The following is an 11,410-nucleotide window of genomic DNA, read 5'->3' on the forward strand; positions in this document are numbered from 1 at the left end:
GCTTTTGCTTCAATTTCTTGCCCGAAACAAGTTTTTAAATTTTTACGGGTTTGGATACAGGTTCTGTTCTGCCGCGGTGATTTTAAGCCTGCGTAACCGCCCCCGTGCGAACTGTAAACGGCGTTAAGCAAGGTTTGCTAGAGACGCTTTAACTAGGTACAAAATCTAGATATTTTCTTTCCTAAAAAAACAAACAAACTATTCATCCAACGTCAATGGCGTCGCCGCCGCCGTGGTCCGACGACCTCCTAGGCCTCCTCGTCGCCGTCCTCGACGCGGTGTGCTCTTCCAGCTGGCGCTCCGTTGCTTGTCGCCTTCTTCGCCGTGGTCGGAACTCCCAGACGAGATCCTAAATCTGGTGATGGCCGGCCTCCCTAACCTGGCAGACCGCGCTCGATTCCAGGCGGTGTGTCGATCCTGGCGCGCCTCGGCTCCGCCTCCGCCGCAAGTGCCGTGGATGCAGACGGTCCTGCGTTCCTGGCAAGCGGTTTCCTGCCCCCCTCCGCGGCAGCGGCCTTGGAAGTGGATCGACTCCGCGTGCCGCCGTCCGTCCGTCCCCTCACGTCTGCCGCAGCGGCCTTGGATCGTGCTGCCCGGCGGCTTCTACAACCACGACGGCATCTACACTTACATCAGAGAGTGCACAGGACACGGGTAGAATCTTGTTGTATCTCCATAGTTATACATCCTCATCACATATATAAAAATTTCTTTCTCTTCTTGATCTAATGTATGTACGGATGGTTCTCCTCCCAGGTTCGCCACTGGCATGCAGGAGTACACCCCGTTCAAGCGCTCCAACATCAACAGCTCCTTCCCCGACAGATTGCGATGCGTTGGCTCCACCGACAGCTGGCTCGCCCTCGACTACGCTGATGATAAGAACAAAATTCATATGTACTTCTTGCACAATCCTTTCTCTAAGGAAGTTGTGGCTCTCCCCGAGCTGGATGCCATCGTCGGTAATAGTTCCGAGTTATTTCAGATCCGCAAGGTGCTCATCCGATTGACCCCTGATGACCAGCTAGTCGTTATCATGACCAACAATTGGAACTATCCGATCATCTTAATCCGACCGGGAAAGGGCGCGTGGTTACCGAGGCCACAAGCAACCCCCTTCATCAACATTATTGACATCGTGCTCCTAGGAAACAGGCTCTACGGGATCACCCAGGCAGAGGACCTCTTCTCCTTGAATATAAGCTTTAATGCTGATGGCTTACCCACAGTCACCAATATCAAGCACCACATCAGATCGGGCGATGCTGATTCCATTGTGGAGAGCGACTTAGATGAAGACCAACACACGTAAGTTGGAGGTTTTTGAGGCAGATTTCAGCGCACGCACATGATTGCCAGTGTCAGGTGGCTTAGGTGACCAAGCACTTTTCATCAGCAAATGCTTCAGCAAGTCTGTTTCTGCTTTTGGAGAGAGAGAGGAGGATGCTATTTATTTTATTGATACAGGTGAGGTGTTCAACATAAAATCCAAAACTCAAAGCCGGCCAGTAGAAAGAAGCGTCGATTCCCGTTGGTCAACATGGATCTTCCCTCCAAGCTAGATGTAAGAGTACACTACTAGATGCTGAAAAAGGAATTATTTATCTTAACTATTCCCTACATACCGCCGCTTATCCATCACATTTTTCATCACTTTCAGTACACTCAAGTCTAAGATGCCGTTATGTTGATTTTTCCACATCCTATGCATAGGATGGTCATTGCAAATGCTCCTTAACACATGTTTGCTCCGGGCGATGTGCATTCCTATCCCCTTGCTTTTACTTTCACATTGTTCACATGGCAGATTCACCACCAAGATAAATAGTCTAAGGCATGATGAAACCACAGGTCGGCTTTCATGATCTCCTGTGACGCCAAAGTGCAAGATCACGACACTATTACAAACCCATGGGCTTTTTGTGTTTCTGAAGAGGGCACCATAGAGCGTTATACCCATTTGTCCTTGTCATGGTCTTTGGAACGGGGACATTAATCTCCGTTCCTAATCTTACTAGCAAGCCGAGGTGATCAGGATCATGACATCAGGTGTGCAGACCTTGTGTAAAATAGGAACCTATGCAGTATCCAGTGGTTGGAGTCACCAAATTTATCATGGGAAGGTGTAGCTTCTTACTGCAGGTTGGTATATGAATGATATCATTTTAACCCTCATCTGCCTTTCCGCTGGATCTCTGAGGGATGCTGCTGAGTACTTTGGTTACATAGTTGTTACCTCCCAATCTAAAAGGGCACGCACCTCTTACCTATGGTGGTTTTCTGAATATACGCAGCAGGGTTTTGTTCTGTATATCCAGCCGGTGCTCTGAATATGTACAACACATAATCAGGTGATCATTGGAGATATCATCCATCCTTAAGCATTTAATTCAGTAAAGATTAGATTCCTTTTTTTTGCGGGGTAGTAAAGATTAGATTCCCAGCTGAAAGCAGCACAGGAGGCACTTGTCTGGACCCTAATTCCTCTGTTTTATTAGGCACATCCACTTGTGGAGTCATCAGAAGTATGACCAGTCTCCAAATGCCAGCTTGCATAGTATATTTTGAAAGGAAGAAGCTACTCATGTTGGACAAGATGCAGCCAGCTCAGAGAGAGATAAATTCGGCTTCAGCAGGTTGCATCTTTTCTTCCGACTTTGATTTTGGTAACAGAAACAGAGTGCCTTTACCTGCTGAATTTTTTGTGTTTTTGCACTTCCTTCCTCGTGTTTGATGGAAGAGGTGGTGTTAAACATAATATCGGAAGATGTGTACAAATGAATGCCTGCCTTTATATGTTGCTGAACATCCTCCCTCATGTAGTTAGTGGTCTGTGTGATGTGATGCCAGAGTGGCCATGGCTGTTCGTTTTGTTCAGTCTATGCTTGCTGCTTTTTGGGTTGGTGCATCGAAATGAGTAATACCGCAGGTAGAGAGAGTATTATCATCAGTTCACCGCTATCTCTTTCGCCAACCTGACCACCTTGCCCTGGCCCAGCAGCTCATGTTGGATACAATTATTGTCTCAAAAATGAGTGAGGCATCTCGCTCTGTCTGCCTGTGCATTCAGATGGACAGGTCAAATCTCAAGTTGCACAAGCTTCATGTCCAATTGCTAAGGTAATTGAGAGCTTGTTTTTGAAAAGAGCCACAAAAAAGAGAGGAGCTTCTTTTTAGTTCGAATATCAATATCTACATGTATGTTGAGCTGAGCTGAACGTTTATTTTCAGCTAAACATAAAACGAATGGATGGAGAGAACAGTTAAAAAGAAGGGGCAAAGTACATACTTCACGGAATTTCCAAGTTACAACTCTATTTAGTTGAGGGATCGAGCACATAGCCACTGCAACAGCAGCATTGATCCTCTATACATTGCGCAATTGGACGACGGTTGGGAGTAAAAAGGAACATCACCAAGTGTACCATAACCAAGTAAATTAAATCTCCACATGAACTACCATTCTCTCAAAGCTATCTAGCTCACCTGCAAAAAAAAAAACCTATCTAGCTATTTCAATGTTACGCCCTCTACTTGTGCGATTTCACAAGTGGCAAACATCATCTGTTTCAGAAGCATGCTAAGATATCGATATCTGCAAAAAAGAACACGGACAACAGTTCGAATCACCATGACTCCATTTGTTGCATTTTTTTCTTCTTCTTCTAGGACTGGCCTCGTCTTGTTTGTCTCTCGTCGCGATGCACCTGTGAGCATCAGTAACATTGTCCAGTTAATAAACCTATATGATAATGAATTACCAACAATCGTTAGTCATAGTCAAGCTACACCGGTTCGAGCATGTTCTGTCCATTAACGCATAGTGTATAAAAAGTTTTTACATATTTATTATGCATGTCAGAACGCCTTCTCTAGTAAAAGCTAAGTGGCAATTTGTTGCTACTTCTTTAGTTTAATCATTGACACAACATCCTTTTACCAATCTAGCACCGCATCATCATAACAACGCCTTAAAAATTTGTGATAAGAGTGTGGCGCTTCTCCTGGTTCTTAGCTCAACCCCCATACTCTGGTTTGGTTAACACTTAGAGGATTTATTTTAAATTTTACTGATATTTGTTTTAGCTATGCTCAAACATCATATATCAAGATAAAAGATAGACAACCATTAGCTTACTACAATATAAAATTATGAAGTAATGGGTCCTGTTTACCAAGCAGAAATGAGGAGCCCCCAGATCCTAAAATTGAGATGCAACTACCACAGTTCTCATTTACTGCTGGGATTAGTTTGAGGGGAACTACCCAACTGAATAAACTTTTTTGGAGACAGCAAGGGGCCGAGGAAGAGCAAGATGCTCCTGCTTATGTAGTAGGGGCAGAAACTGAAGAAAAGAACTAGGAATACAAAGTAAGCCTATTTTGCATACTGGAACTAGGAAGTGTGAAACATTAATACATTATAGTGAATTGCAAACTAAATACATGTAGCTATTGGGTGAAGAGATGGATCTAGTGTAAATCATAATTTTCCAACTAAAAAAGGTCATTGGATTTTAGGATGCTACCAGGCTTGCACCCGCCTCCAATCCCATTTGTTATCTTGTCCTCAATTATTCACCTAAATCTTTCCAACCTAATTGGCAGGACCATTTGACTACTCACGTGGCTGTCTTTCCATTACCAAACGGCCATGGCTACAGGTTTTGAGGTTTATACTAGAAGGAAATTTCACCAACTGCTATGATTGATGTCAGTTTGCTGAGAATGCGACGAGTTACTGAACAAAAGTCAAGCTCTGAAGATACTGATTATACTATTTGCATGCTTATAAGATATGGATAATGCCCTTACCATATTATTCTAGCCCTACCACAGCAGCAGTTTATCGTCAACTCCACATAGTGTTGGGTCACCTTTATTTCCCCGTGCTTGGTCAACTCTACATAGTGTTGGGTATTGGGGTAAGAAAACATAAGACATTTACACAAATATGTACACTATAATTCCATACCTATGTTCTTCAATATGCTCTTCGGACAGCATAATCTCCACTTCCTCCCCACAGGCAGCACATATTTTAACCTCCTCGCGCATGGCCCTGTAATTCTTGTTAAGTTGTGATCCAAATTATACCGTGTTGGACTAGACGTAGTACAACCGGTGTGAGCTTTTGTGTTGACGTCGACGCGTATGAGTACAACTCGTTTACTTGTCCTCCAAGGACTCTCATGTATTGCCCTCATATATACCCCATGTAGTCGCACCTAAGACGGTCTGCCGTCTCGTGCTTGTAATATTCCTCCATCATAGTGATTGCGCCTTCGTGCGATCGTGGTTTTCTCCCGCAAGGGTTTTCACATAAAAATCCGTGTCTCTCTGTCTCGTTTATTTCTCGTAATTATCTAACAAGTGGTATCAGAGCTGAGGTTACAGATACGAGATTTGAGACGAGAGAAATTAGGGTTCTGTCCGTGCGCCGCCGCACGCGTCCGTCAATCCGTCGGATCGATTTCTAGCCGAGACCGACAGGACATCGCAGATTGATTCTGCTCCAAAAGCTGCTGCGCGCCCGCTATAGTCGTCCAGAGTTCGCCGAGTAGTTCCTGCTGCCCGTTCAAGTCCCGAGGTGCTGCTCCGAGGCTACTTCCACTAGTACTACGTGACGTGAAGGCTAGTAGTACTAGTTTATCTCTACTAGTTCACCTCCAATTGCTACGTCTACCAGAGGCTTACCAGGTGCTATTTACTCAATACTTTTTCATCTGCAGTGCAAATTAATTCTACGAGGATTATTTCTTTGGACTTGTACTACTTTTTGTACACAGATTTATTTACTCATGGCTTCCATGAAGTACGATTTTCCGTTGCTGGATCGTGACACAAGGTTTACCCTATGGCAAGTCAAGATGCGTGCGTTGTTGGCATAGTCCGACTATGATGAAGCACTTGATAGTTTTGGGAAGAATAGAATTCAGGACTGGACTGATGAGGAGAAAAGAATTGATTGTAAGGCTTTGTCACAAATTCAACTTCATTTGCATAATAATATTTTGCAGGAAGTTTTGAGCGAGAAAACTGCCGGCGCTCTATGGTTAAAGCTGGAAGGGATTTGCATGACTAAAGATCTCACCAGCAAGATGCATCTGAAGCAAAAATTATTCCTGCACATGTTACCCGAGGGAGGTAATGTTTTGAATCATATTTCAGAATTTAAAGAGATCATATCCAATCTAGCTGCAATGGAGGTTAAGTATGAAGAGGAAGATACTGCTTTAATGCTACTTTGTTCACTGCCAAGTTCCTATACCAATTTTAGAGACACCATATTATACAGCCGTGATACTCTCACACTTAATGAAGTTTATGAAGCTTTGAACTCTAAGGAGAAGATGAAATTAATGGTGCCTCATGACGGTTTGAGTTCATCCCAAGCCAAGGGATTATCTGTTCGTGGCAGGACAAAGGAGAAGAACTCCAATAATGGAAACAGCGGCAAAAGTAACACTACAAAAAAAATACACTTCCGTGATGATACGTGTTTGTCACAGTAGGTCGCGTTTTTTGTCATGCATGTACATCCATGACGTTTTTATGACAGAATCAAGATAGTCATACCTGTGCTGTCGTAGAAGTGTTCCATGACATTACCAAAATTATCATCACGGAAGTGTCCACTTCCATGACGATAAATCGCGCGTCACAGAAGTGCTTTCGTCAAGGGTGACCGACACGTGGCATCCACCGTAACGGAACGCCGTTAAGCTATCGGGTCGGGTTTTGGATCCGATATCCCGTTAACAGCCCCGACCAATGGGAAATTTCCACGTGTAAAATTCTTATTGGCCGGACGAAACACGTGTCAGCTCATCAGTGGGTCAGATAGGCGCCTATGATATGTCGACACGTGCCACGACCCACCACTGGCCCATTTAGCTTACAAAGCCGGCCCGTTTGACTTGGTCAAAAGTTAACGGGCTGGCCCATGAAAAGCCTGTTAATGGTCTCTTCGCAAATAGGCCATTTTACGGCCCGTTAGGCCCTAAAGGAAATCGGCCCAACAACGTCATGTGGGCCGTCGAATATAACACCAGCCCATTTCACTTTCGGCCCATGTATGGCCCACGACGTCTTTCGGCCCATATGAGGCCTTCGTATCTTTCGGCCCTTTACAGGCCCACGGTGACTCTAGCCCATAATGAACAATAATTTTCTTTATACCCGTTAACGGCCCGTGATTTACATGGGCCGTTTCCAGCCCGTGTTAGCTTTCGGCCTATTGACGGCCCATACGTTCTTGGGCTCCTTTTCGGCCCTCGATTACTTCCGGCCCGTTACTGGCCTGTTCCCCTAATGGGCCAAATTCGGCCCATGGCAAGAGTCGGCCTTTACTGGCCTGTTCCCCTAATGGGCCAAATTCGGCCCATGGCAAGAGTCGGCCCGTTTCTGGCCTGTTAACCCGTTGCGCCATTTCCAGCCCGTCCTATATTCTGGCCCATTAACGACCCATTATGCCTGTGACAGAATTAAGCCTTTGCTGTCCTACGGCCTGTTAATGGCCTGTTACCGTGCTGGGCCGATACCAATTACGCCCGATTACGGCCCATGTAGACCCATTTATCCGACGGCCCGAGGCCCACCGATTACAGGCCCATTTATCGACGGCCCGTAGGAGACCCATGGATCCTACAGCCCGTATATGGCCCATGGTAGTTGCGGCCACTAGCAAACTAGGGAAAAAGAAGACTAGGAAATAAATAAGGCCGAAACTAACGCTAGGCTATTAAGGCGATTGCACAGATTACATCCACTCGGCATCAAAGATCGCCACCAGTGCAAATATAGGGAACACCCTACACTATACAAAAATGGCTTGCTGTTTTCTTCAGCCGGTGGCTGCATGTTAAGAATAAATTTTGTATCGCACCAAAACAAATTACAACTATATAACAAAAGGAAGGTTGGCATAAAACTTAACAGTCTAGCAGATAAATGCACCACCAGAAGTTCAGAAGCTCAGTTCATTTGACCTGACTGTTACGTTTTCATGCTGTATTGTCCGATGGAGCACCATAACCCTCGCCTTCATTTCCCCTAGGCTCCTGAACAACATAGCAAATGTCTGATAGTCTGGTTTCAAAACCATGCATATCTTGACGACATTGAGCAATGTTTCTCCCTTTTTCACAAAGGGTCTCTGTTAGGGAATGGACTTGTGTCTGGAGTGCAGATACAACACTGCTTTGAGCTTGCATATCTTGATCATGAGACAGTTTGGACGATATTGCCTTAACAACCAACCCAGTATTACGCAGGAACGTGCTTTTGGCACTGTTAGTGGACAGGTACTGACCCACTGCAGCAAGAGCTGACATTGCGGTTATAGTTGCCTCGCCACCTTCAGAAGGTGGCGGTTCCACCATTTTTTCCATAGCTTGCTGAAAAGTTGAGGTTTTACATTAGTAGTACCAGAACAGAAGATATTAAGGAGGCAGCAAAACCAAACAAAATAGCTTTGGTCTATATACAGAACTTATTCTGGTGAACCCATGTAAAATATTAGTTGTATTTTATTGCAAAGTACATAATAAAACCAGGTTCCAAACATATGACCATGTACCATCGCTAATGTATTGTCTATTTCTTCACATCGTATTGAGGGCTAAGGATAAAGAGACGAAGTTTATAATACGGTAAGCATAGTATGACATCATTCATATCACAAAACAACTGAGAACAGACAAACAGGCAATTGTAACGTTGTGTGGGCAAGTCCAGCACGGAACTAGATTACGGGTCAAGATCAAAGGAACATCACTCCTCTCTTTTAAACCTTGTAAGGTGCAATGATACGCTAAGACAATTGTGTATAAAATTGAAAAGAGTAATAGACATTGGCTGCAAACCATGCAGTTCAAGGCACAAGTCAGAGTAAGTAGTAGTTAAAAGGCATGAGGATTAAGAACTTACAACAGCGGCTTTGACTGGTGTAGTCATGCCCTTCTTCTTGCTGGTGTGACAGTCCTTGAAGATTTCCACAACATTTGGTTCAGGTACTTTTTGGTCCTTGCGGGCTTTCCTCTGCATTTCGAACAAGTCAATATAGATCTGATGGTATGGTACAGCGAAAAGAGTGAAACAGCAGCTAATTACAAGAGCCTCGCAGTGTGCAATATAGCTACGAGATCCTGTCGTCTGTTGGAATTTCACTTTCGTACGGTTGGCCTTGTTCTTTGAACAGTTCACCTACAAGAAGTTAGATTTGTGTGGCACATGCGTAAATAGGACTTCAACATGTGATCTGATCACATATATATAATGTACCCGATACTTCGGATCAGACCAGTGTTTAACAAGGCCCCTCCAGTCTTCATCCGATATATTTTCCACTGGAGATGTTTGGGAAAGTTCACTGTTAGCCTTGCCTTCAAAGTGAGTTTTCCTCAAGTTATACCGATACTGTCGCAGAGCAGACTTGAAAACATGGGTGCAAGCTTGTCTGGTTGCATCATCTTGGCAACCTAGAAAGTATGGGACAGAGCAAGACGATATTACTAGTTTCCATACATAACCATACTTACAGATAAATGGTCGAGGAAGGTGTTGAACTGGGTTTCGTCTTTGTCATTCCTGTACTGAATCCATGTTGGGAGGATACGTACATGACACCTAACGGCAACCGCTGCCTCTGATACTAACTTGGCTGACTCTGTAGCATCACGTGGCCTTTTTAAACCTACCTCAAAATGGATCTCCATTCTTCCTCCTCTAGATTTAGTTAACCTATCGAGCATTATCCCTGATGTTTGTTTCCTCTTGAGCCTAGGTGCTAGTCCAACAACGAACATAGGAAGTGTTAGTGTACATCAAACTATGAGACTACATATAAAGAAGCATGCAACTGTAACTTGACTCCAGCAACTACCTTCTTGCTGTTGAAGCTCACAAGGTTCATCTGATATTGCCAACTCGTCTTGTGTCAAGAGTGCTTGGGAAGTAGTGTCAGGTGGCAAGGGAGCTTGGGAACATGCTGCTAGCTCAGTTGACGCACGAGTAAGTCGTGCAGCTGGTAGTACTGTGGTAGGTGTTGCAAGAACTAGGGCTGTCTCTGCTTGTTTGGTGGCAGCTATTTGTTTCTGTTTGGCTTTTTTTGCAACTCGTGTAGCATGGGATGCCGTGTTTGTAGAATTTTCCGCTGGACTTTGACCTTCTATTGCACCATCAGTACCAGCAGAATCTGCAGGATTCATCCGCTTCTCATTCCCTGCCATTCTGTGTTTCTTCCTCTTTCTCTGTGCCATGTTAAGTCAAGCCGACAAGAAAAACGAATAACAATTTAGTTCTTCAGAACAAATTGATGCGTGATGCAGACGAACTGAACTTTGATGTTAGACAACCACATGATAGGAGGATGTAATATGTATGAAAAACAGGACGGAAGAGATAACCAGAACTATGATGTGTAAACTAAGAAGAAGACATTTCACCAAATTAGAAGCAATGCAATGGAAGGTAGACACCATATGAAAGATGCTACAAATATCGCTCTGCCAAGTTAACAGTGTCTCATCATAAATGGCGTTTAAACAAATGTGAAGCAGTACAAGAAATAAATCATATGCAAGATGCAAACAACATCACACTACCATGTTAGAGGTCTCTCGTCATTAGTGCCATTGCATATTCACAGCATTGCATATTCACAGCTTATGATGTGTAAACTAAGGAGAAGGCATTTCAACAAATTAGAAGCAATGAAAGCTAGACACCATATGAAAGATGCAACGAATATCACTCTACCAAGTTAAAACTGTCTCGTCATAAGTGCCATTTCAACAAATTAGTAGTACAAGCTAGAAAAGAATGTGAGATGTAACCTATATCACACTCCGAAGTCAAACGTGTCTTATGATAAGTGATTGTTGCAGGTTACACAACAGTAGTAATTTGATGTAAGAACATGGTGTGATAGACAGATATTGTATGTTCTAGAAACAGGAACACGTGTCTTATTCAAGTATAATGTGTAAAGTAAGCAGATGGAATTCAACAAAATTAGAAGCAATACAAGCTAGACATCACACATAACATGCAACCACATATAACAGTGCCAAGTTAGAGGGAGCACCGGTGATGCTGCACTAGGGGAGACGTGCTCATCATAAACACAGCTTTGTTGAGTGTCTATGCATGTGTTGTCTTGGAAATCATCTTGGGGGTGTGGAGGAGTAGAAACTGTAGAGGCCCTCCGTTCGGAAGGAGCACCTTTATCCGCTGCCTTGCTAACTTCCTTCCGCTTTATTGATTTTGAATTGTCAAGTAAAACCGACAAGAAAAAGCAATAAAATTCTCTCTTCAGAACTCATTCATGCATGATACTGACAATCACTACTTTGATGTAAGGCAAACACATGATACCAGGATGGAATATGTACGAAAAACAGGACGG

The 11,410-nt window shown here is 43.8% G+C and overlaps 1 pseudogene; it reads left to right on the forward strand.

Moving 5' to 3' along the window:
- The first annotated feature begins 200 nt into the window (after positions 1 to 200).
- LOC123051676 (uncharacterized) lies at positions 201 to 2,806 on the forward strand (annotated as a pseudogene).
- The last annotated feature ends 8,604 nt before the right edge of the window (positions 2,807 to 11,410 follow it).

This window comes from Triticum aestivum, chromosome 2D, assembly GCF_018294505.1.
Source record: "Triticum aestivum cultivar Chinese Spring chromosome 2D, IWGSC CS RefSeq v2.1, whole genome shotgun sequence".
In the NCBI taxonomy this organism is placed as follows: Eukaryota; Viridiplantae; Streptophyta; class Magnoliopsida; order Poales; family Poaceae; genus Triticum; species Triticum aestivum.